General features: G+C 42.7%; 1 pseudogene across 1 annotated transcript in view; it reads right to left on the reverse strand.

Annotated features, from left to right (window-relative positions):
* Positions 1-26,904, reverse strand: part of LOC311601269 (glutathione S-transferase P-like) — a 54,081-nt pseudogene extending 27,177 nt beyond the window's left edge. Inside the window, exon 1 of the transcript in view lies at positions 26,287-26,904. The product of the transcript in view is annotated as a glutathione S-transferase P-like (transcript). The remainder of the gene's footprint in view (positions 1-26,286) is intronic.
* Between the last annotated feature and the right edge of the window lie 301 nt (positions 26,905-27,205).

The following is a 27,205-nucleotide window of genomic DNA, read 5'->3' on the forward strand; positions in this document are numbered from 1 at the left end:
TTAATCAGAAGGAGCTTCTGTGATCTTGAGATCAGTGGAGATTTCTAACTTGCTCTGGACTGGGAAATGACTCTTAGAGGTTCAGATTTGGCCATGATCGTGTTGGCAATTGCTGAGGATCTACGTGGTAGACACTAGAGGCCCCTTCAGATTCCTCTCAAGGAGAGACTGGAAAGCAGTGTTTACTCTCTCAGGGCTTGCCTCACCCACAGGGAGCCAACACAGGTCTAAACCCTTGCCTACATCTGATGGAAGGGAATGGGAGAAAAATAAAGGGCCAGTTATTTCGGAGTCCCGTGGGCTACAAAGTCCCCTCCAGGGCTAGCCATTTCAAACCCAGTGCTACTGAGCCCACCCAGGAGAGTTGAATGTTCACTGAGATTTTTGTCCAGTTTGCCCCCTTCCTTCTGCTCTACGCTACCTATGCCTCTTTTCTCCTACATAAGGTTAGTCCTCATAAACTTGGCTTCACATTCCATCTCAGGGCCTGATGGAGAGACTCCAGTTGGCGTAGTCTGAAAGCACAACGAAAGAGTAAATGTTCAGGCTCCACCTTGTATATTTCCTACTTCTTTTCTTCCTCCCATTATCTTTCAAGCTTACTTCTCTGTGTGTATGTTTTTCTTGCCATATTGGGAGCACTGCGTTTCAGTGGCCTTTTGTACATTGCTTGTCCATGAGGTGTCAGGTCGAGGAAGAAGCTTATTTAGACAAGTTGTCAGGTTGAATAAGAGAAGGAAAAAGGCTCTCAAATTAAGACTGGAGAGATGACTCAGAGATTAAGGGCGCTGACTGCTCCTCCAGAGGTCCTCAGTTCAATTCCCAGCAACCACACGGTGGCTCACAACCATCTATAATGAGATCTGGTGCCCTCTTCTGGCTTGCGGGTGTACGTGCAGCCAGAGCAGTGTGTACATAATAAATAAATAAATAAATAGATAAATAAATAAATAAATCTAAAAAAAAAAAAAAGAAAAAATCCTATATTAATGTGTTTTCACACGCAGTCACACATAGGTAATTTATCTGGAGCCATGTTCTAGCCTGTTAGTTTGGCATAAAAGTGCTCAGACAATGGGGCTATGAGCCGGATGACTATCAGAGTGGTTTTTGTTGGGAGAAAGACAACACAATTATTTTATGGTGATTGCTGCCATTTAAATCTGTGCACACAGTTGTGGGGAAGATTAAAGAAAACGCTTTACGCAGGTAAGGGATCATCTAGCATAGCCTAGGCTGCACTATGGCACAAAAAACAAAATCTGCCCCACATGAGTAGAAAACTCAGAGGGAAAGTACAACATTTGGTATTTTTATTGATATTTGATAATTCTCTTTGCATCTTTGTCCATTCCCAGAATTGTAGCTGAAATCCAGACAAGGACAGTACAAGAGAGGCGTGTCAGTACAAGGCAAAGAGGTAAGTGAAGAGCTGTAAAAAAAAAACTTTGCAGCCTGGAAATGGCTATTTGAAAGGTTTGTTGAATCTGGTTGACTTAAGAGAATCTTGCTGAAATTGTGAAGAAGACATTACTTTAGGTCTGCAGCTGTTTCTGAGGCTAGAATTTGGCACAGTAATGGGGCTGTGACTTCCGGAGACCTTGCTTTTCCTATTTTCTCTGCCTTTTATTTTTATTCCTCCCACAATCAGAATCATCAAATGACTCTTCTCTAGTGGCTGGAGCCTGAGAGCGGAAGGGGACAGAGGAGGAACATTTCTGACAATCATTTTGTTAAGAAAAGCCAGGATTGGGAATCAAAATAGCTGTCTTCCCCCAAACTGAAAAGGCAGATAAAAGTCTCCCGATACTACAACTCCCACCCAATTGAGAACCACTTGCCCCAGACCAGAGCAGTGCAAAATTGAGCTGCAGAGACCATTTACAACAGCTCCTGTGGCCAGCCTCTGCTCTGCCACTGTTCCAGCAATACCTTAGAAAGAGGTTTCATAATTGAAGATCTAAACATTTGATAAATTAGTGTAGTGGTTTATTTTTGTCCTTTGTAAAGAGTCTGAAATTTTTTACCAAGAAATGGAAAATTGATTACCTATTAAAAGATGTTGAAAAGCGGGTGTGGCAGCATATGCTTGTAATCCCAGCAGAAAAGGGCAGACATCTGTGCGTTTGAGCCCAGCCTGGTGTACATAGTGAATTCCATGATAGCTAGAGCTACATAGTGAGACCCATTCTCTTTTTTTTCCTCCTTTATTAATTTATTCTTGTTACATCTCAATGGTTATCCCATCCCTTGTATCCTCCCATTCTTCCCTCCCTCCCAATTTCCCCTTATTCCCCTCCCCTATGACTGTTCCTGAGGGGGATTACCTCCCCCTCTATATGATCATAGGGTATCAAGTCTCTTCTTGGTAACCTGCTGTCCTTCCTCTGAGTGCCACCAGGTCTCCCCGTCCAGGGGACATGGTCAAAGGTGAGGCACCAGAGTATGTGAGAAAGTAATATCCCACTCTCCACTCTACTGTGGAGAGTGTTCTGTCCATTGGCTAGATCTGGGTAGGGGTTTAAGGTTTACCGCCTGTATTGTCCTTGGCTGGTGCCTTAGTTTGAGCGGGACCACTGTGCCCACATCTGCCTATCATAATGTTCTACTTGTAGGTTTCTAGGACCCTCTGGATCCTTCTACTTTGCCTTTCTCCCATGATTCTCTCAAATGGCTGAGAAACACTTAAAGAAATGCTCAACCTCCTTAATCATCAGGGAAATGCAAATCAAAACAACTCTGAGATTCCATCTTACACCCATCAGGATGGCTAAGATCAAAAATTCAAGCGACACCACATGCTGGCGAGGATGTGGGGAGAGAGGAACACTCTTTCATTACTGGTGGGAATGCAAACTAGTACAACCACTTTGGAAATCTATCTGGTGCTATCTCAGAAAAATGGGAATAGGGCTTCCTCAAGACCCAGCTATTCCACTCCTTGGAATATACCCAGAAGATGCTCCAGCACACAACAAGAAAATTTGCTCAACCATGTTCATAGCAGCCTTATTCATAATAGCCAGAACATGGAAACAGCCTAAGTGTCCCTCAATAGAAGAATGGATAAAGAAACTGTGGTACATATACACTATGGAATACTACTCAGCTATTAAAAACAAGGAATTCCCGAAATTTGTGGATAAATGGATTGAGCTAGAAATGATCATAATGAGTGAGTTAACCCAGAAGCAGAAAGACTCAAAGGGTATATACTCACTTATATCTGCATATTAGCCCAATGGGCATGTCCCATGAAAGCCTTCACTTACCAGGAAACTGCGACAGAGGGGAGGACATTCTAGTGAGACCCATTCTCAAAGGAAAAAAAGCTTGTATAACAGAAGATGTTTAAATTTCAAAAGAAGTTACCGAGGGGCAGTGATGGCGCACACCTTTAATCCCAACACTTGGAAGGCAGAGGCAGGCAGATCTCCATGAGTTCGAGGCCAGCCTGGTCTACAGAGTGAGTTCCAGGACAGCCAGGCCTACACAGAGAAATCTTGTCTTGAAAAACAAAAGCCAGCTAGCCAGCCAGCAAGCAAACAAGGCGTTACCATTTGTTTCCTGTTGACGGGTTTGCCGGGGTAGAACTGACTTCACAGGTGAACTTTTCTATTGTTGTCCCCCCCACCATCAATTAAAATGGGCATTAGCTGCTTTCTCTCGATTGGCTAGAATTTGTAAAACTAGAAATATCTAGTTTGGGGGGGGTCTCCATTTGATTCCTTCCAAAATAATAGGAAAATGTTCACAAACATGACATAAGGAGCAGGTCTCAGGCATCGTGGTAGGGAACATCAGAAACACAGATCTAAATAGCACCACTTCTGTAAATTATGCCTAATTATTCCTGGTCTAAGGAAGGAATAGAGAGAGCAATCAAGACTGGAAAGCAGGAGAGTAGGGAGAAGGGACTCCCAGGGTGTGCTTTTTTTTTGTTTTTGTTTTTGTTTGTTTTCCAACCGGGAGGCTGGGTGCTGACATGTACTGTCAGTAAGTCCTTACAAGAAGCAGTTCAGGTGTGCTGATAGAAGTTATAATACTGTTAAGGGAGTTGTTCAGGTCTCATAGCTAGGAATTGGCAGAGACAGAGTCTGAACACAAGCAGTCTGGTGCAAAGGATGCTCTTCACCTTCGTCCTCGGAATGCGGCAACCAGCTAGGGTTGAGCGTATGGAGGTGGTGCTCTTAAGGAAGAGTCCATGAAAACGCTTCCAATGAGATGCCGTAAAAAAATCACGAAACGAATTCCCTTGCTTATGACATGATGTGTATGTATGGAAACCTAATTAGTGCACAGGTCAGACTGCTGAGAGTAAAGCAAGAGAGCTTCCGGTGCATGGCTGCGTGGAAGAAGAGAAAACACTAGCGTAGGATGGTGGCATTGTAAGTGTTGCCATAGAGATTGGGTTCAAATCTTGATGTTCCCTGAGACAATAGCGGGCAGTTTGCTAAACAGGGTGTCAAGGTTAAGGAGGTGGAGGAAACATGCCAGTTCCACGAAGATAAGCAAGTTTCTCCGCTTCCACATTTGCAAAAGCCTCTCACCTCCTCGTGTATGCTGGGTATCGCTCCAAGAGAAAATACAAGTTGACCATAGAGGCTTCCTGAATAGAAAGTCTGCAGAGATCCCAGAGAATATGAGACCCAGGGAATACAGCCTAGGAGCTCCAGCCTTCCAGGGGCCAGCTCGGGCTGTCTGGAGCTTTGAGCCTGCTGAGCCCCTTGCCAAAGGGTCAGAGGATCTCGGCTGTGGGCAGCAGGCAGTGGATGCTGATCTGTGGGTTGGCAGTTTAGAGCTTTCCTAGTCATTGTAGCCTCTGCTTTTGCCCTGTATGCTTTTGCCCTGTATGCTTTTGCCCTGTATGCACTGTCCCTAGGCCCCTAGCTTTTTTGTTTCCTTATGTTATCCTAATAGAATCTTATAGATTCCCAGGACCCGTGAAGCCATCCCCTTGCTCTAATTACACCAATACCCATTGCCTTTCACACTTGGCTTTTGAACATGGGGCATCTGTTCACAGTAACCTTCAGGTTGGCCTAGTTTCTGCTGCTGATTTCTCATGCCTATACCAGCCCTGTCCTGTCTGCTCTATCCCTTTCTCTTTTCTGTCCTCTTTCCCCCCTTTCTGCCTGTCCTTACATCATTTAACATTTATTATGTATATTCTGCTAGAGTCAGTAAGTTATATAGATTAATGTAGTCATTCATAACTTATAGCTTATTTAAAAGTCCTGAAGCAACTTGCAAAAAAATTAGGACAAGTGCCTGCACGATAGCTGATAAACTGAAAATACTCGTACACACACACACACACACACACACACACACACACACACACACACACTATAACCTTCTAAGTCTGTATAATGGTACTTGTATATAGGTTTTCAGGGTTGGCCATACACAAAGGACTACAGACACCTGAGGAGCATGTAAAGCAGAAGAAAGTCTTTAGAGAAGAGCACTCCAACTGGCCATGTTACTTTTTATAACCTTAATTCCATTAGCTGAAAATGAGACCCATTATACCTCATCCACGGATTTCTTTGGCAACTGAACAAAAAAATGAATGTAAAAATCATATAACAAATTTCATGGTTGCTTAATAAACCACTATTAACATTGGTGTAAATAATAGAGTGGAGGGGCCGAAGAGCAGCCTCAGTGTAATCGTGAGGACCAGAGTGTGGGTCCCAGCAGCAATGTAAGAAGACAGGCATCCTTTTCTGACCATCTCCCCTGGATGGGGAGGCCTGGTGGCACTCAGAAGAAGGATAGCAAGTTACCAAGAAGAGACTCGATAATCTTAGAGCATACATAGGGGGAAGAAGTCTCCCTCAATCACAGACATAGGGGAGGGGAGAAGGGGGGAAGTGGGAGGGAGGGAGGAATGGGAGGAAACAGGGGAAGGGCTAACAATCAAGATGTAATATGAATAAATTAATAATAATAATAAAAAAAAAGAAGACAGGCATACTGAAAATGCCTATAACTCCAGCTTGGAGAGATTTGATGCCTTCTTCTTTCCTCCTCTGAGTCATAGACATGTATGAGTGTGCATTTCCTGCACATGTGTACATACGATATATACATACTCACATAGTTAATGTAAACTTTAAACAAAAGAAAGAGGAAGAGGTGAGGAGGGTAACAAGATGACATTAGCGACAAGTTAGTTAAGTATGCCTATCTATCAAGGCAGAGGGGAAAGGCCTGCCTTGGGGCTGGAGAGATGGCTCAGTAGTTAAGAGCACTCGCTTCTCTTTTAGAACCCATGTTGGATTGTCAGAACCCAGAAAGAGGCCCTCAACTCTTGGTAACTCCAGTTCTAGGGCATCCAGTGCCTTCTTCTAGACTCCTCAGGCATTGTATACATATGACAGACTGACAAACATGTGGAAAAACCCAGACTCAAATAGCATGTAAAACAGAGTGTTTATTCTGCAAAAACAGCCTGCATGCAGGGGTCTACCATCCATACAAAATGTCAGCGACCCCAAGGGAGAGCTTGCAGACTCCTTTAAGTGCTTCTAGTGGAATCCTATCTGTGATAAATGACTCTATTGGGGATTGGCTGGTACCTGTGGGGGCCTCCTGGTGGTGCTCTAGGAGGCTGTGTGACTCTAGCCACTGGCTTTTTTTTTTTTTTTTAGCAATGTTGGGTCTTCTCACCCATACACATAAAACATGTTTACAATGATTAATACCTGTGACTACATATCTTCCAACAGATCATTGGACCTTCCAAAGTTGAGCATAAAATCCTTAAATGAATGAGTGATCAACAAAGTGCCCAGTGCTGATCAGTGTTTCAAGGCACTTGCTGTATTTTAGCCACTCTGTACTTGACCCTCCTTCTTCTGTTTCTGAATGAATTTTGGATGGAGGACAAAGAGGTGAATGGTACATATTATTGAACCATAAGCAATCTAACGGCAGTGGCAATATTCATAGGTGGACTTTGGAGGAAGCAATGCTTGGGCTGATGTTCCAACATGACCTCACGTGCATTGGTAGCCTGCAACTTCCTTTGCTCATTTCATCCTTTTGCTTTTTATCAAGTCTCTGAGCGAATCAAAAGCGTGCCAACAAATTTGTGGGGTTTTTTTGTTTGCATTTTCTAGAACCAGTTCCTGATGTTTGTAATCAAGATTGGTGCTTGGTATAGCTACAGCGGACTTATCTCCTTTAGCTTGTCATAGGCCTGTAGGCTCCAAATCCAGTGGCCAGTCCCAGACGGTTTCACCCCAGTCCCATCCACACTGTAGAGACTTGGTTAATGATATAGCCCACTGATATGTGTGTGTGTCTTCCTTCTGGAGTGGTTAGTGTCAAACTCCCATTACACAGCATTTGCTTTCTGACTGTTTTGGGCTATCAGATGAGAAGTGTAAGGGTTGCCCTTGGACAAGATGCAGTTGGGTTGTGACTAGTTCCTTTCATCCTCTGCTAAACCATTTGTGTACTTGCTTTAATCTAGAGAAGACAAAAGCGGCTAAAACCCTTCAGTGGGTTGAAGGTAATACTGGCTTTCAGCTACTCTGCCTTCTCTTCTCACACACTGCACCTCTGTCCCAGTTTATATTGTTGTTGTTGTTGTTGTTGTTGTTGTTGTTGTTGTGGAAAAGGACAAGGCAAGGGTGAGCGCTGCTTTAAAAAGAAATCCCAGGCTCCCTGAAAGTGCTCAACAGATCCCAGATGCGTACGAAGTGCTCTTGTTTTGTTTTCGAATTTCAGATGTTAATTATAAGGAAGAGAATTAGGCATATAAAACAAATTACATTGGCAGCGTTTACTTCACTTGTGCACAACGGGGCCCAGGCTCCCCTAATGAGATGTGACTGCAGATCATTGTGCTTCCTGCAAACAGCCAATTGCTTCTGCTGTGGCAGAGTCTTCCTTGTGTTGCCTGAGAATTAGCTACAGGTGTAGCAGTTGACTTTAGAGAGCATCACTGTCTAGGGAAGTGTGGTTAGGTCAATGGCAGGAAGAAAAAAACGGTGGGGGAGAGAGGGAGGGAGAGGAAAAGAGGTTTCAGTGCTCGCCGGTAATTTCTATTTGCTTCTTGTCCTCTGACCACAGGCGCTTAATCCAAGAAAAATGCAATGCATCTATCTCTTTTCTGTGGAAAGTAATTTTATGGCTGCTAGCGGGTGCAGACAGTGAATGGTGTCTTCTTGTCAGTGTTTAATAATATTAATGTCTGTAGCCAAGAGCAAACACCCACTCTTCCATGGGTCGAAAACTGTTTGTGGGCTAATTGAAAAACAATACATAATGTTGTTCTTAATTAGAATTAATTACAAGACCCCAGTGAAGAAATAAGTACATATGTGAGATGCTAAGGCTTCACACTGTGATGCTAAATTTCCTTAAGAAAGCTGCTCCTTATTCTATCACACCTCCTAAACCTACAAGGTTCAACAGAAGCAGCTCTGGTAACCAGTGGAGTATCTATCTGTCCCTAGCTATCTCTCCGGGTCCTTGGTGGGCATATATTGACAATTTTGACTTAAGCATAGGTAAAAACTGGCTAATTGGTAAACTAGAAGGCAAAACATTATTAGGACTGAAGAGCATAGAGGAAGGAACTAGTTTCTTTTTTTTTTTTTTTTTTTTTTTTTTTTTTTTTTTTTTGTCCTACCAGCTACTAACTGGCCAAAGACTCTTAGGACTCAGTTCTTTCACCTGTCAATCAAAGGGTTCTTTTAGCTCAAACACTCTGTCTGGCTCCCTAATTTTCCAGTCCTGGCATTCTGCCTTGAAATTTCTAACTGTGAATTGAAATGAAAGGCAAGTTTTTTTTTGGAAATACAGAATATCCGAGATAAGTGCTCTTTATTGGATCTTTAACTTTGTTTAGGGGGCAGTCAGTGGCAATTAATCTACACAATAACCTGGTTTTGTCAAAGAAGTAACAAAAGAACCACTGAGCTAAGTCAAATGTGCAATTATTTTGCAAACAACCATTTAAGAAGTCTTGACTAAATACTAGTTCGGATGAATCAGGCTATGTATGCTCTGCAAAACAATATGCTGGTTTCATGTAGACACCGCCATTGTTTTCTGCAGGATTGCCAAAGTCCTGTTTTGAGGAGTCTGTAAGTAAAGGCCAAGGGGGAAGTTTGTGGCTAAAGAAGCCTTGGAAATGCTGAATGACAGCTCTGCAAAGTGTCTTCATAATAAGATTTTTTTCAAGTAAATATCCCAACAAGTAGTCTCATTGTTTTCCTGGGACATATATTTTGCAATATTTGATCTTATTTCATACTAGAACCCTTTTAACATTATTTTTTTTTAATTTTTTATTTATTTATTTATTTTTCTTTTTTTCCTTTATTAATTTATTCTTGTTACATCTCAATGGTTATCCCAGCCCTTGTATCCTCCCATTCTTCCCTCTCTCCTCTTTTCCCCTTATTCCCCTCCCCTATGACTGTTCCTGAGGGGGATTACCTCCTCCTCTATATGATCATAGGGTATCAAGTCTCTTCTTGGTAACCTGCTGTCCTTCCTCTGAGTGCCACCAGGTCTCCCCCTCCAGGGCACATGGTCAAAGGTGAGGCACCAGAGTATGTGAGAAAGTAATATCCCACGCTCTACTCTACTGTGGAGAGTGTTCTGACCATTGGCTAGATCTGGGTAGGGGTTTAAGGTTTACCGCCTGTATTGTCCTTGGCTGGTGCCTTAGTTGGAGCGGGACCCCTGGGCCCAAATCTGCCTATCATAATGTTCTACTTGTAGGTTTCTAGGACCCTCTGGATCCTTCTACTTTGCTATTCTCCCATGCTTCTCTCATCTAGAGTCCCACTAGAATGTCCTCCCCTCTGTCTCAGTTTCCTGGTAAGTGAAGGCTTTTGTGGGACATGCCCCTTGGGCTAATATGCAGATATAAGTGAGTATATACCATTTGAGTCTTTCTGCTTCTGGCTGAACTCACTCATTATGATCATTTCTAGCTCAATCCATTTATCCACAAATTTCGGGAATTCCTTGTTTTTAATAGCTGAGTAGTATTCCATAGTGTATATGTACCACAGTTTCTTTATCCATTCTTCTATTGAGGGACACTTAGGCTGTTTCCATGTTCTGGCTATTATGAATAAGGCTGCTATGAACATGGTTGAGCAAATTTTCTTGTTGTGTGCTGGAGCATCTTCTGGGTATATTCCAAGGAGTGGAATAGCTGGGTCTTGAGGAAGCCTTATTCCCATTTTTCTGAGATAGCACCAGATAGATTTCCAAAGTGGCTGTACTAGTTTGCATTCCCACCAGCAATGAAGGAGTGTTCCTCTCTCCCCACATCCTCGCCAGCATGTGGTGTCACTTGAATTTTTGATCTTAGCCATTCTGATGGGTGTAAGATGGAATCTCAGAGTTGTTTTGATTTGCATTTCCCTGATGATTAAGGAGGTTGAGCATTTCTCTAAGTGTTTCTCAGCCATTTGATATTCCTCTTTTGAGAATTCTCTGTTTAGTTCCAAGCCCCATTTCTCAGTTGGGTTATTTGGTTTGGTGGGGTTTAATTTCTTGAGTTCTTTATATATTTTGGATATTAGCTCTTTGTCAGATGTAGGGTCGGTGAAGATCTTTTCCCAGTCTGTAGGCTGTCGTTTTGTTCTCTTGACAGTGTCTCCTGCCTTACAGAAGCTTCTCAGCCTCATGAGGTCCCATTTATTAATTGTTGACATTAATGTCTGGGCTGTTGGTGTTTTGTTCAGGAAGTTGTCTCCTGTGCCAACATGTTCCAGGCTCTTCCCCACTTTTTCTTCTAAGTGACTTAGTGTCTCTGGTTTTATATTGAGGTCTTTAATCCACTTGGATTTGAGTTTTGTACAAGGTGACAAATATGGGTCCAGTTGCATTTTTTTACACATAGACATCCAGTTAGACCAGCACCATTTGTTGAAGATGCTATCCCTTTTCCATCGAATGGATTTGGCTTCTTTGTCGAAAATCAAGTGACCATATGTGTGTGGATTCATATCTGGGTCTTCGATTCGATTCCACTGATCAACCAGCCTGTTGCTGTGCCAGTACCATGCTGTTTTAATTACTATTGCTTTATAGTACAGTTTGAGATCAGGTATGGAGACTCCAACATTATTATTATTATTATTATTATTATTATTATTATTATTATTATCATTGTTGTTGTTGTATATTGGTATTTTCCTTGCATCTATGTCTATGCATGATGAGAGGGTGTCAGATCCCTTCTGGACTGGATTTAGAGACAATTGTGATATGCTTTGTGTGTGCTGGGAATCAAACCTGGATCCTCTTCAAGAACAGCCAATAGTATTCTCAGCAGCTAATCCATCTCTCTAGCACTTGGAACTCCTCTTAATTTATATATCAACAGCCCAAGAAACACTAATATTCTATAGAATTTGAGTAATAATATGCTGCTAGGGCCTGTGTGTTTGTGTCCCTCTTAAATTAGTGTGTTGTAATCTAATCACCATGGTAAAGCTATTTGAGGGTGAGCATTTTGAGACATGATTAATTCCTGAGGGTTCTACCCTCAATGATGGGATCAGTGTTTTTGAAAGAGATCTCAGCAAGACCCTTTTCACCCCCATCATGTGGAAGTACAGGAGGACAGTTATGAGATCATTAGAAGCTTTTCAATCCCTTGTAATTTGGGCTTGGATTCCTCAGCCTTCAGCAGTACAAACAAGAAATTTCTATTACTTATAAATTACCCAATAAAGGTATTTTGTTATAGTAGCTCAAACTGACTTTGATCTATGTTATAAAATTAAAACTGTTTACTTCACCATATCAGCCAAAAAATCCAAGCAAAACAAGTGTAGACGAAAGAATCAGGAAAATACTGAGCAATGGTGGATGTGGATACATTTTTGTAGTGATTAGATTCAAGTAAGGGTTTGAAATAGCTTACCATTAAAACTGTAGTCATTAAGCTAAATTAAATGACTTCTTTTAAGTGTCAAATGCAACACCCAGTACTATGTTAAATTTGATTTTTTGAAAGATATAATGTTATTTTGTTGTTAGGCTAAGGTTTTCATATTGTATGAGTGAGAAAGTGATTAAAAAGATAGACAATGGTGATTGTGATTTTATTTTTTCTATTTTAAGTGCTACTCAATCAAACTCTATTAATATAGACAAAAAATCTTATTTTCTTTGTGCTATGAAAACAATAGCAGGTAAATTTCTAAGTGTCACGAAGAGCATTGTGGATGTTAAGTTGTTGTTATTACTGATATGAGCTGTGCCTGCACTAGCAAAAGAAAATCTGTTTTATAAATGACCATTAAATAGTAATTTCTCTAGAGAATAGAGAAACCACTGCAATGTACTTAGTAACACAATAAATAAAGATGCAAGGGTCACAGGTTCCCAGAATAAGGATATTTCTTATGTGGTGGGTATATTATTTTTCTCAAAATCATGATATATATATGTATGTCCATCATGCAAGCATACACCTTAGGGAGATATCTTAAGATGAGTAAGAGACTTTATTCCCAGTATAGTTTGTGTGCTTATTTCTTAGAGCTACCACACAAAACTCAATTTATTCTTTTCTATTTTGTTTAATAATGTCTTTGTTCTTCTTTCTTCCTTCTCCCAGTTGCTTGGCACCCACTCCCAACGATGTCAAAAGATGGCAGAAAGGAGAGAAAAAAGGGTGTTGTTTTTTTTTTTTTAAATCATGGAAAAATTTATCCGCAGAAGCTTCCTTGAATGCCCTGTAATTTTGCTCTCAAGTAGGATTTTTTAAACCCTAGCGGAATGAATCTTTGTCTCCCAGGGAAGGGGGTAGTTCCCTTCTCGGGTTAGTCAGAGCTCCTGGCTGCCTCACACCACAACTATTTCTCATCATAACGGTGACTGTTATGCTTCTACTTGAAAAGACATGGGATTTATGCTGTGCAGCGTGCACGAAGGGGACACTGGCCTGTAAAATGTGATTGATAGGATTCTCAGGGAGCTGTCTGAATGCCACATGAGTCAAAGGCCTGTGTCCTCACCCCCACCTCCCACCCAGGCCCCTCAGCAAGCTGACCCACTGGAAATGGATTTGATCACCTGAGGCCAGCAGGCTACACCTTTCAATTTCATTCAGTTCAGTTGTGGTGCCGTAGACCCGTAGCATCGCAAGTTGTTTGGGGGGCTGTCTGTGAGCTACATACACCTTTGCCATTGGCTCCTCCTTCCCAGCAGTCAAATCTTAGCTTGAAAAGGCGGGAAGAGCACTCTTCTACTTCCAAAGAGATGGCAGAAGTGAAGCCTAACTTGTATTTCATATTGTAATGAAAGAATGGTCACACGCCAGCAGGATATTAAAACCATAAATAATATCCCAAAAGATGGCTTTGCAAATGTTGTTTTCTAAGAGAAATCTTTCCTTATGCTCTGGATTAGGTGAGCGACCTCTGCTACGCAACGGCCTGAATTCCTTTTCCACGGCGCTGACTGTCATGGCCATGAGTGAATCCATTATTTGAAGTATCACTTGCCTCTTGTTAGTCCTTAATTCCACGAATACAAAAACTCTTCTGTTATTTTTTTTCCCCCCAGTACCCTGGGCAAGACTCTTCTCTTCCCCTCTTTTTCTTTTACTCACATCTATGTCCTTCTCTTCCTGAATAATTTAGACCAAATGCATTAGGTGAGGAAAACTGAGATAAGTATATGCAGTGGAATGGGGGAAGTATGTGGAAGTCTGGACCTGGAGATGAAAGCCCTAGCAGGGCCACGAGGTTAACCTATGCCTTCATACAGCTGAAGGACAAGCCAAGCCACCTTGTGTCCCATGGCAGGTAGCTCTTGGGGCATCTTCAGTCTCTTTGGGCTTAGCTGGGGCCATAACCTCATGAGTACACCTAAAACCCATCATTTAGATTGATACTTTTCATTGTTTCAATCAGTTCTTGTGTCATAGTGGACACAGATCACTAATTAGTTTACTTTGATGATACTAATGTCTATGCTGATTGGATTTTCAGCTGGATGTTTGGGAATCATAAAAATACATGTGTATCTGTGTGCGTTCACATCCATGTCCTGTAGTAGAGAGACTGCAGCCTTCTAAATCAAATTCTACTTCCAACCTCAGTTTCCTCATTCATAAAACAGGGTTAGTAATAACTTGGTTAGTGAGATTGTGATGATTACATACAATAAGCGGGTTGTGTTTATCCATTATGGATGTCTAACATCGATATTCCAGTGTGTTTGTGTGTGTGTGTGTGTGTGTGTGTGTGTGTGTGTGTGTGTTATACACAGAAGTCTTATGAGGCTAATGGATTCCCTCTCAAAATTGTATTTTTAAAATTCACCAAAATAGTTGGCCATGGCAGCATATGCCTTTAATCCCAACACTTGGGAGGCAGAAGCAGGTGGATCTCTGAGTTAGAAGCCAGCTTGGTCTACAGAGTGAGTTCCAGGACAGCCAAGGCTACCAAGGAAACTCTGTCTCAAAAAACAAAACAAAATAAAATGCACCAAAACTATAGCATTAAAAAAGGAATGACTTATTGTGAAGTTTAGCCATAAAATATTAGTACATATATTTGTGATTGAATAATTTATATTTTTATTCATTTATCTAATAAAATATAGTAACAGATTGACTCTACCTGTTGTAATTTTGAAGCAAAGGTGAGTGTAAGTGATATACTGAGCTATAATGAAGCCTGATGTGATATGAATGAATCTGTGACATTATTAGTGACAAAGACATAGGTACGACCAATAGTGCTATGGACTGTTTTACATTCGTAAACAGAAAACACTAAGTGTTACTTAGAATTTAGTATAAACAAAATTGCCAATCCTCTTTCTGACTTTCCAATTCTTTCCTCAAGTCTTGAATCCCAGGTTAAAATGCTTATGCTATGAGAACTGTGCCCTTCTACAAGTCTCTGAACTCTTTCATGTTCTCCAAAAGTAAGAAACAGCATCTCCCAGGACAGCTGTCAAATTCCTGTCCTTCCACTGCCGTTTTCAGGTTCTCCCTCAGTCCAGAACTGTGGAGGTAGCGCTTGTGGCTGCCTACAGCACTCTCTGCTCTAAGTGTGATGTGTTTGGGGGCATGAAGAAGAGCCTGTGTGTGCTTATACGTGGAGAGACTTTTGAAGTGTCCATCCGGTGTTTCACTGCTTGCACCTGGAGGATTATTTTGTGTGTGCCCAGAATCCTTTACAGTTTGCCATTTCTGGCACTGATCATGGGTGGGCTTGCTTCTGAGGAAACTAATGCCACCATAGCCTCTTATGTTTAAAAAGAAAATCTCCCTAGCCTCCAGCAAGCTCTTTGTCCTCTGAACTTTATTTATACACACCCCACAGTTGAGGCATCTGTTTCTTCATGTTAATCTCCCCCCCCCCCCCAGTTTCTGATCCCAGAAGGAAAGCTCCAGCCTGTAGGTAGGCCTGAAGAAAGAGGGCGGTAGTAGAAAAACTAGAATTGAAAAAAGAGACTTTCCATAGACCTGTGGCCCAGGCAGATGCAAATGCTGCTGCGGAGGTTCCATTTTATTCCTGACCTCCCCTCGAGGTTTCCAGGGTAGGCTCGGGAGGAGAGCTGGGAAGCCTGAAATGAGCAACCAGTGGCCTTCTGCTCCGGCTGCAGATGCAAATGAAGCAGAGAAATGCAGACTCTGGCAGGAAGATCCAGGGCATCTCCATCTGGACAAGAGAGAAGCTTGCAAACACGAGGATAGTTTTTCTCTTTGCTTTTGTAATTGAAAGGAATAAATATTATGTGCGTCATTTTGCTTGTAAGATGGCTTCTCTCCACTCAGAAGGAACCGTTAAGAAACAATGGGAATCCTGTAACTCTGCAGCTTCTGTGGCTATCCTGGCTGGGCTAGCCACTGTCTGGGCTCTTTGCAACCTCCCTGTATCTTTTTTTTTTTTTTTTTTTTTTTTTTTTTTTGAGAGTGAAACGTGGAGGAAACTGGGTCACTTGGAGGTAAAAACAAAAGACAAAAGAAGAATAGATGGAATCCTGTAGTGGGTTGTGAGGCGAGATAGAAATCGCCAACGATCAGACTGAGGGAGGACTCCACGTTCTCTCACATTAACAGTGGAAATTATCCACTGAGAGAACAGAGGGAGCTATTTGTAACAGAAGAGAGAAAGGATGTTGTGCCAGACTGCCACCCTGCCTGAGGAAAGGATTTCCCATCTAGGGCATCAAACAAGAGCCAGTAGTGCTCTGTGGCCCCTGGTTCCAAGAGGACAGGGGATGAGAGAATGATTACTTAAAAACTGAAGTTAGCCCTGGTAAAAATCAAATGAGTAGTAAATGTTTTGGACTCCTTGGGAGGAAGCTACATATATCACCAAAACCTTGGAATCATCAGCATTAAGCCCCTCTGTGAGCCGAATCGGCTTCATAAAGTCTTCTTTCTCACTGTAGCTGACTCTGGCTCAAATCTTGCAGCTGGTTTTTGCTGTACAACACAACCAAGTGCCCAGTCTCACACCACTGGGAATGGCAGCGTGTTTATCTGTGAGCTAAATCTTCCCAGACGACTAGTTACGGCTTTACTTGGTTCAGGGATGTATTCTGCAGCAGCGTGGGCCTTCTGTGGTGGGAGAATGGAAGGACAGCCTGGAATCACGTCTCTGCTCCTGTTTCTTCTGATAACATTGTCCTCTCCTATAGATAAAAGTCTACATTCCTGGTTTCATTTTTATTGGACAAAGTATAAATTGGGCAAGGTTTATTTAAGAGCTAACTACTTGGTAGTAGAGAGGCGATAATGAAGGCCAAGCCTTGGGTTTCAAGTTGCTCACTGTTCAATGCAGCACACCATATTGTCAGTCAGCCACTACTTTATTGTCCCTTATTAGATGGGGAACAATTAATTGTTCTAGACGCCATATCCTCTACCTTGGTCTCTCTTTGCCATTTCCTCTGTCTGTGTCTGTCTGTCTGTCTGTCTGTCTCTCTCTCTCTCTCTCTTATCATGAGTTTCTCTTCAATAGATTTCTTTTTATATGCCCATGACAACTGTTGCCTTCAGAGGCCAGAGATCAAAGGTCAGATGCATCCAATCTCCTATAGTTGGAGCGACAGGCGGTTGGGAGTCATTTCGGGTGGGTGCTGAGTTAAACTCAGGTCCTCTGGAAGAGCAGTATGAAGTCTTAACCACTGAGCCATCTCTCCAGCCCTTAGGCAGGACTTTTGACTCCTGATCTGGTGTTTGTTCTGTACTAGAACCCCTAGGTTATGTTCAGAAGTTCTTGCCACTCGAGAGTCCTTTTTATTTTAATTTTGCAGGTTATGCCACCCAAGGCATCACTTAGGCTAAAATATAAGACAGTTCTACTTATGTGTTGGTGTGAAATAGGGGTGTGTGTGTGTGTGTGTGTGTGTGTGTGTGTGTGTGTGTGTGTGCATGCGTGATGCTTTTTACATAACCATGTATACATCTATGTGCGTATATCAGGGAAGGGGAATTTCAAAGTCATTTTGAAGCATGAAACTTCTAACATCTCTTGAAGTTCTGCATAGCATAGTAGCCAAAAACATGGCCCACTGCATAGTTTCAGACAAGTTTGTCCCTTCCCACTGCCTCAGTGTCTTACCTGTAAAATGAGATTGATATATTTAGTAGGGAGTCTTAGAAGATTAAATGGAGTCAACTGTGTAGACTACCTTGGTCTCTGATCCTGCAGTTGTATCACACATCAGCCACTGTCACCAGCCAACACAAGCAGTATCTGGTGAAGGGCGCCTCAAGATGGCTGTTCTTTCAGGAGCCAAAACAAATAAGATCAGGAAGACTTGAACAGCTGGAATGCCATCATCTCTTGTCACTTAGGTTTGGATTGTAGCTCCTTTTTTTTTTTTAACCTTGACAGAAATCCAGTCAGGGAAAAATGTTGGAGTGATGGGTACAAACATGGCTTGGGTAAGTTGTCTGGTGTCCTACTTAGGGTTACTATTGCTGTAATGAAGCATTGTGACCAAAAACAAGTTGGGGAGGAAAGGGTTAACTTGCCTTATACATCCAAATCATTGTTCATCACTGAAAGAAGTCAGGACAGGAACTCACACAAGGCAGGAACCTGGGGCCAGGAGCTGATGCAGAGGCCATAGATGGGTACTGCTTACTAGCTTGCTCCTCATGGTTTGTTCAGCCTGCTTTCTTATAGAACACAGGACCACCTTCCCAGGGGTGGCCCCACCCACAATGGGCTGGACCCTCTCCTATCACTAATTAAGAAAATGCTCCATAGGTTTGCCAACAGCCTGATCTTATGGAAGCATTTTCTCAATTGAGGTTCCCTCCTCTCAGATAACTATAGCTGTGTCAAGTGGACATGAAACTCATTAGCACATCTGGGTATGGTGGAATAGTTAGTTTTTGAAAAATGTGTTACTGTTTCAGAAGAAATAAAGTAATCTGGGCTAGAATTTCCAGCCCAGCCGAATGACCCTTTTCTTGAAGTGGCTGTAACTTTGCTTGTACAGTGGAGATGTAAAGGCAGAAAGCATGATAAGAGAACAAAAGAAAGAAGAATATGGCTAGCCAGATCAATAGACACGGAGCACCTACCCCCTGCCCTGTTTACAAGGACCCGTCTTCTAATTTCATTTCTATTATTGTGATAAAATATTCCAGTATAGTGCAACTTAAGGGAGAAAGGGTTTAACTATAACTTCGGGCTACAGTCTGTGACTTCAAGGAAATCACAGTGGCAGCTGGTCACATCACAACCATAATCAAGATCAGAGAGAAAGAAATGCATGCATGGTTAGTATTCATCAAGCTTTGTCTCCTCTTACTTAGTCTAGGACCCACTCTCAGAATGTCTTTCCACCCCCAATAAAGCCAAATGAGAGAAATCCCTCACAGGGTACCCGCAGACCAACCCAATCCAGAAAATACCTCACTGAGCTTCACTTCCCATGTAAATCTAGGTTGTGTCAAGTTGAGAAGTAGAACCTACCAGAACAATTAAACTCCAGGAACTGCAGACATCCAACAAAGGAGCTGAAAGGGAGACAGTGGGGAGAGGGATGAGCATACACAGAGGCCGGAAGTACCTTAAACTCAAACATGGCAGAATCAGCATCCCTGTCCTGAATCCAAATGCAGGATGGGGGTCTTTTAAAGATGGGTTTAAAGAGTGATTTCATTAGAGGTCCCACACCTTGTCTAGCCTCAGGAGAAGAAGATGCACCTAGTCCTACTTGATATTGTTTTGATAACCATGGGAGGTCTCCCCTTCTCTGAGAAGAATGGGAGGGGACATAGAGGAGGGGAGGGAGGGGGAGAGATAGAGACTGGGAGGAGAGGAGGGAAGGGAAGTTCTGACCAGGATGTAAATAAATACTTTTGATTTCATAAAGCATATCCAACGAGATACATGTGATAAGGTCACATCCTGGGTTTCCATCAAGTTATCATCCTGGTTAGATCATGGCAGAGAATAAACAATTTCGACTAAATTATACATAGTCCTTACACTGGCCCTTCAGCAGATAAAACTTTGTTTCATTTTGTTTCATGCATAGAGTGGTAGGCTAGCCAAGCCTTGAAATTCTGCCTGAGTTAATGGGAATCATGCTCCGAGGAAGACGTGACTTAGAAACGCACAAATCATTGCCATGACATTCATACTGCAGCTCTGAGTGCATTCAGTCTCCTCTAGGGTTGCGAACCAGGGAAGGCAACTTTTCTGCTTGATGTATTGTTCTCAGGGTCTGGGTGGGTGAGGCTAAGCATACCATAGTGGCTTCTTTTGTTGCTTCCCAGCCTGTGGTTTTCTTTTACTGCCCACAGAGGCTTCTTTTCTCAGGTGAAGGCATAATTATCGTTTTTTTTTTCTTTTAAAAAAAAATAGAAAACTGAGCCTTGGAGTAGTGTGGTCACTTGCCGTTTAAAGGAAGCAACTGAAAAGAGGAGAGAGCGGTAGAAACTACTGCATTAATCTGTGGTTTGGGATCAGAGTGGTATCATTGGAAGTGACAAAGCACGAGTGGCTGATCTTTGGATGTTTATGATATTCTGGTGGGTTATATTTAAAGCCATAGTGCCAAACCAGTTCACCTTGGCAAGAGGTGGCCCAAAATTCAAGGAGTGATTTAGGATACTCCATGATTTAAAAAAAAAAAAAAAAGTGGGCATAAAGGAGGAGAGTTGAAGGAAGAGGCAGAGAATGGTCAATGCGTGAGAACTCTTGTCAACTGCTGCTGGGAAACTGAGCTGGATGAGATATTTGACATCTGAGAGTTTGACAGCCTGGGAGTTGCTAACACAGGAGAGGATAATTTAAGTACAGCAAGTGTGGCTAGAGACCCGACTGGAAAGGGGTTCAGAAAGACTAGCCGAAGAGAGGAGGTAGAGACAGCAAAGATAGATACATTTCATTTTAACTTAACTTACAAAATTCATCAGGAAAATGGAGTCTTAACTGGAGACAGCAACGGCCGCAAGAGAGACTGCTAGTGCTGAGCACCAACTTGCGATGTTTCTTTTTCCGCTAGTTTTAATTATTTTTGAAGGCCGGGTCTTGAGATGTAGCATAGGATGGCTTTGAACTAGAAATCTTCCCAATTCTTGCTCTGCTCTAAGTACTGGGGTTGCACACATGTCCTGTGATGCTCAGCCAGTTCAGGATGATTCTGTGTAGATAGGATTAGCCTGGAGGGGATATGCTGATGGTGGCAGGTAGGATATCCTTGAGGGGAGAGCTGATGGGACCTGGTACCCAAGAGGGAAGTGGTGGTGTCTTGCAGCTGAGAATAGAGAGTGAAGAGTAGAGATTCAGGGAGGGGAGGAAGTTAGCAGCAGGCTTGGGTGCAGTTTTCACTTCAGATCAGATCAGTGTTTTTCAGTTAAGGGGAAGGAAGGTTGAGAGATGAACGAGGAAGATGTGTTCCACCTTGGTTTATTTCAGAGAATGGCTAAGAAGCTTAAGGAAAAAAAAATTGCCTTCATGTTTCCCTAGTCACAACTCCAGCAATCATGCCTACACATGTGTACGGGCACAGTTTCCTTTTGTAGTGCAAATGAAAGAACGGAGTGGCCTTGCACATGCTAAGGAAGCACTTTACCATCAAATCAGATCTCCAGTTACCCATGACTTTTCAAGAACAATTTTTGGGAAGAACTTAGCAATTTCTCATGTCATCTTTGAAGAGATTTTCTTTCTAATCAAAACACCACATACCAATCACTACTCAATATGCGTTCTCTCCCTCATGAAAAACATCAAATCAGGTCTTCTTTACATTAAACTCAGTTTATAATGTATCTCTTTCCCTTTGGATCTTGTAACCTCTTTTCCTTTTGAGATACTGATGGCCTCCATTTCATTTCTGAAACATTAACATGAGAGGTGACTATGAGTCTTATTGTTTTTAAAACTATCTGTATTATCTCTAGGCCTGGCTAGCGATCAGTCAAGACGTAGACACTTGTTATATTTTAAAATAGCCTTGTTTAACCTGGGGCAGGGCAGATATCAATCCTCTAAACTTCTTTCCATGCGAGGGCCTCAGGCATGGGATCCCTGCCTCAATCCCATGCCATCTGCTTCTAATAACTTCTATCAAGCTACCTCCCATCTATAATCCCAAATACTTGCTCATGTTCTTCATCTGGGCCGGATTCTCCATCCAGGCCGGCCATGTGCTTCTCCTCCATCTAACCCATGGCGGCCTTCCTCTCTTCACTTCAGGTCTCTTTCCTTTTCCTGGTGGCGGTCCTTCTTCTTCCCAGAATTCCTCTCTCTCCTAGCCCCACCTATCTCCTTTGCCCTGCCCAGGTAGGACGGCTTTTTATTAAGCAAAAGGTAGCTCAGACAGCAAGCTGTAATTAGCATCAAAATTCACCAGACCATCCCCCAACATCGTCCAAATACTTCTGCCTATTTCCTTGCATACTTAAGAAACTTCAGTAGCTGCTCTCATTTTGTTTTCCCTTATACAGTGATTGTCAGGCTTGTGTACACATCAGAATCCTTGGGAGAATTGTGAAAACCCAGAGCATGTGGCCCCATTCACACAGCATCTGAATTGATGGTTCTGGGATGGAGACCAAGCAACTGCATTTCTACAAGGTGATGCTGCTGCTGCTGGCTTAGGAGGCATCCTTTGACTAATGTTGTCCTGATAGAGTCTATAATGTCTTCACTCGTTGGTAATTTTTGAGTAAGGAGCAGGCAGCTGCAAAACCTCTCACTGGACCTGCGGAAGTGGTGTGGAAGATGAGCAGGGAGAATGGTTCGCTGTTCTCTCCAACCCTCTCTCTTGCCCACGGAAGCTCCTGGGTGACTCCTGGCAGAGGAGGAGGCCCTGAGCTGGGTGGACCTTTGGTCTCCCCTGTCATAGCATCTCTGATAATTCTTCTGTTTGTCCTTATCTGAAAACAGTCATGACTGCAGCATCCCCAGGCTGCTTTCATGTTTCAAGTCTTGATCCTTTGTGCTCCTGCCCAACCTCCTCTCACCCCAAATCACGTTTCCCAGCTCAGATGCCTGATCTTCGGCTTTCTCCTGTCTAGGGCCAGTTATTCCCAGTGAGCCCACAGTACAGGACGGATGGGCTTTATAATAACCCCTGCAGGCTGCCGTGGGGCAGGTCCTCCCATTGCAGTCTGGTGAGCCTTTGATTTCTAAACAGATTAGCAGCACAGAGAAGTGCAGCCTACAGGAAAGGGTGGAGGGAAAGGACCAGCTCTCCACATGACACATGCCTGTGGTACATTGTGACTGGCAGGTGAAGAGAAAAATCTATTTGCGGCTCCCAGCAAGCTACATGCTTTCTAAAACACTTGCGCGGCCTAAAAATATCACAAAGGGTGAGAGTAAGGAAACTTTAGCATGGAGTATTTTCAAAAATTTAAAAATAGAAAAGCCTGCCATAAGTGAGTCACCAGTTGCTATCCTGCTCGCAACCTACGGGGCTTTTGGGATTCTTAGCAGACAACAAGTGGCCAGTGTGACAGGAACAGTGACATTAGTTCTGGGAACAGAGTCACACTGCCAATAATACATGGATGGCTGAATCAACTTGTGGAGAGAACAAAGAAAGTACCATGAGGTGGGCAGCACTGATTGAGATAAACAATAAACCATTCTGGGAACTAATGAGAGATCCAAAGGTGTGGGGCTCCCTTCTGCTTTGATGTCATGCTTGCTTAGCCTTGATCTCACATCAGTGAGACCTATGAAAGGACGTTACTGTGCTTGCTTCTTCCAGTTAGGCTGCTGTGTCAACCTGCCCACCTCCACAGCCTCTTCATTCATCCTAAACTCTGTCCAGTGAACAGTTTGTTCTTGTTTTCTTCTTGCTGCATTTCTTGGGAAAGACACAGATGCCTTGCCCATGAATGAGCTTCCCTGATATTGGATCTGCTAAGAAAATGTATCTGTCTAAGCCCCAGCATCATGCAGAGGCTAAGTAGCTTTACATTCTCTAAGGGAGCAGGATTCTCTCATTGGGGTGTGCTTAGTGGGGAAGGGTTTAAGCTTGGGAGCATGAGTTCTCACAAGCTGCAGGCCAAGGAGGAAATCCAATTAATTGTCTAGTTCCTCTACAACAGCTGAAACAGAAATGATGTTCCATAAATACTTACTGATTGATTAGATAGGAGATGGACTGAGCCAGCCTTCTTGCCAAACTGCTCTACTCACTATCAAGGGTGTTGGCTTGGATTTGACCGGAGAGGAGATATTTCAGTGAAAAGTGAAATGAACTGTTTGAGGGTACACCAAAGTCTGGCAGGTTACCAACACAACATTGCTAACCATCAGATTTATCCTCTGCATGCCAGAGATCAAGGCCAGCTGTTCCCAGAGAAACAATGAACAAGGTCACTGTGTCAACAATATCTTGTGTTGAAATACAATTGTAAACTGACCTCAAAGTATGGCCCTGTTTCCCTGAGCAGCCTGTGAACAGTGTTAACGAGCCTGTGTGTGTGTTTGAAAATGCCTCTTCTCAAAGACAAGTTGGTTGATAAATACTACAGGTTGCTGAATTCCCATGGCATTCTGAAAATTCCACAAGACTCCACAGCATAGATAGTGCTAAGATGTGGAAAGCTCACTATATTAAATGTAACTAAAAGTGCTAAGGGTATTTGTAGATCTTTAGACACACACATAACCTGCACAAAAATGTCTCTGACTCAGTTAACTTAGATGGGAAAGACTGGAGGACTTTCTAGTGTCTTTTTGAAAAGCTTTATTGGTAAGAAAGGAAAAAAATGGTATTTTAATGTATACCTAAGACTAAGAAGCATCTAACATAATATATACAGTTAGGAGGAATTCAGTGACTTTCTCAAGGCTTGTCAGTAGTTTAGGGTATTAAAGTGAGAAACCTAAACTCAGAATGTAAGAGAAGCTCACAGGTTCTTCAATGGTAAACCATTCATGGCTGAGTACCCATGACTTCATGGAAGGCTAGGAGTCTTTTTTTCTTCTTCTTTTTTTAAAAATATTTTTTATTAATTTATTCATATTACGTCTCAATTGTAAGGCTAGAAATCTTATATAAAGGATTATTACTGAGTATCTTTTGCATACGTTGAATGGCAGCAGACACTTCATATACATGGACATAACTAATTCTTTAAAAATATTCCTTTAGAGTGGGCATTAAAAGCAAGCTTTTTATTTATTTATTTATTTATTTATTTATTTAAGTAAACCAAAGTTCAAAGAAGTAGCTAGACTAGCACCTGGATATATTAATTACAGTAATTTGACTTAGGATAAAAATGGTTGGTTTCCAGTATCACACCCCAGACTGTCAGCTAGATTCAGCCAGGGCCTCAACAGATAGATAGGCTAGACCCTGCCCTTTATCTACCACCAGAGTACAAGGGCACTGAGTTGAGAGAAGATAGAGGCCACAGTGGCCTTGGTACATAGAAGAAGGTTACACACAGCCTCTTTGCCTACCAGGAAACCCAACACGCTTGGAATAAAGAGTTCTAGTAAGAAACCTAAATTATAAATTAAAACATTAATCAGCGCTCGCCTTTCCCTAAATCCCTACCTTCCTCCAAACTACCTTTTGAATTAACCTAGCTTTCTCGGGTTACAAAAGGGCTCTTACAGTATCTTTAGAATGGCTGGAGAAATAAACAAAAGTCTAATTCCCCTCAGTCCCAGCATGTGAAGGAAGAATCAACAGACAGAAGTTAAAGAAGGCTACTTTAAGGCAGCTGTTGTGACACGTGCCTATAATCCCAGCACTTGAGTGATTCAGAAAACTCAAGGTCATGTTTGGCTAATCAATGACCTCAAGGCCAGCCTGAGATACATGAGATTCTGCCAGGAAAAGAGAGGAGGGTAAGGGAGGCATGGAGGGAGGGAGGGAGAGAGCCACTCTAAGCCAAAAAGAAGGACCAACCTTGCAGCAAGTGCACGTGTGGCTCTGTGAGGTGGGTTCCTTCAGAATGAGCTAAGCTCTTTTCTTTGGATGTGCTTAAACAGAAGTCTACTACTACTTTGAGATTTGCATGCATAGTTTGCATTGAATGACCTCCAAGGGCCTAAAAGAATCTAAGAGTTCTTTACATATGACACCAAGGGAGAGATGATCATTAGGTGACTGGATTCTTTGCTTTTTCTAACTTGTCATTAAGCAAGTAACGCCTTTGTTTAGTGTGTGTATCCTATACATCAAGACTGACTGCAATGGTGATGAACCTTAATATTTCTTCAGTTGAAAAATAGAGTTCTAGGGGCTGGAGAGATGGCTCAGAGGTTAAGAGCACTGACTGCCCTTCCAGAGGTCCTGAGTTCAATTCCCAGCAACCATATGGTGGCTCACAGCCATCTATAATGAGATCTAGTGCCCTCTTCTGGCCTGCAGGCACACATGCAGACAAAGCACTGTATAATAAATAAATATATTTAAAAAGAAAAAAGAAAAGAGAATTCTAGGCCAACTCTGGTAGACTACTCAGTGCCAAAAAGAGGACTTGGGGTGCAAGATTCTCCAAGCCAAATGAAGATGCATGGTGCTACTTACAGGACACTGGAAAGAAAGAAGAGTGGAAGCCATCAGGAGGCAGGACAGTCTGTCCAAGTCTTCTCCAGGTATTGTCTGCTGCTGTTTGCTGAGGCTCATCTGTGAATAGAGCTTTGAAAGTACACAGACGTCATATGGAAAGTCAGAACACTGTCTTCTTAATGTGCCTTCTAATGAAAGACTGTGGGTTTGGTTTTGTTTCTGTCTGACAAACTTTATGAATAACTGTGGGTTTGGTTTTGTTTCTGTCTTACAAACTTTATTAGACCTGGAAAAAGGGGGACAAACAGGTCCTGTCTCTTCCCTCCATTCCTGTTTGCCATTGTCATTGATGGGACAGTTCACATGGTTGGGAGAGGACAGAAAGGCCTTGATCTTGGGCCTGGCACAGAGACAGGCCGCACAGGCAGAAAGCAGGGGAAAGCTGTCCAGCCAGCCAGGGGCCAGGACCTGGTGGATCAGCAGCAGGTCCAGCAAGTGGTAATCAGCAAAAGAGATCTGGTCCCATATGAGGAAGGTTTTGTCTCCTTGATTCTGGCATAGCAGTATCTCAAAAGGCTTCAGGTGTCCAGGCAGGGCCTTCACATGGGCATCCTTACTCCCTGATATTTGGTGTAGATGAGAGTGATGTATCTGCAGCGAAGGTCCTTCCCATCATTCACCATATCCACCAGGGCAACCTCCCTCTGATCTTTCCCATAAAGTCCAAAGGAGTGGCCCAGATGCCTCAAGATGCCATTAGGTTGGTACAGGGCGAGGTCTCCATCTTCAAACGTGGGGCGATTCCCATATGTACAGACAGACAGACTTGAGCAAGCCTTGCATCCAGATATCTTTGGTCACTACCTCCTCCTTCCAGCTCTGATCCTGGTCAGCCAGAAGCATGCACATGGCCTCAGAAGCACCCTTGACCTGGGAAGTAAACAATGGTGTATGGCGGCGTGGTTGCTATGAAGATCGTGGTGTGGACTCAGTGCGGCTAGATGATGAGGCATCTTTGATGTGCACACCAGCCAAGACTATGGTTTTACTGAGGAATCTTTTCTCAGCGTTAAAGCCTTGCGCTCAGCCAACTCTTTTATTCCTACGAGAAAAATCCTTAATGCATTTTCTCAAATACACATATATTAAAATGAAACACACACCGATCCTATGATTCAGCAACCCACTTTAGGGTATGTACCTCATAGAAATGGAAGTTCCGTAG

The sequence above is a fragment of the Acomys minous genome, assembly GCF_964271855.1.
Source record: "Acomys minous genome assembly, chromosome: 7".
In the NCBI taxonomy this organism is placed as follows: Eukaryota; Metazoa; Chordata; class Mammalia; order Rodentia; family Muridae; genus Acomys; species Acomys minous.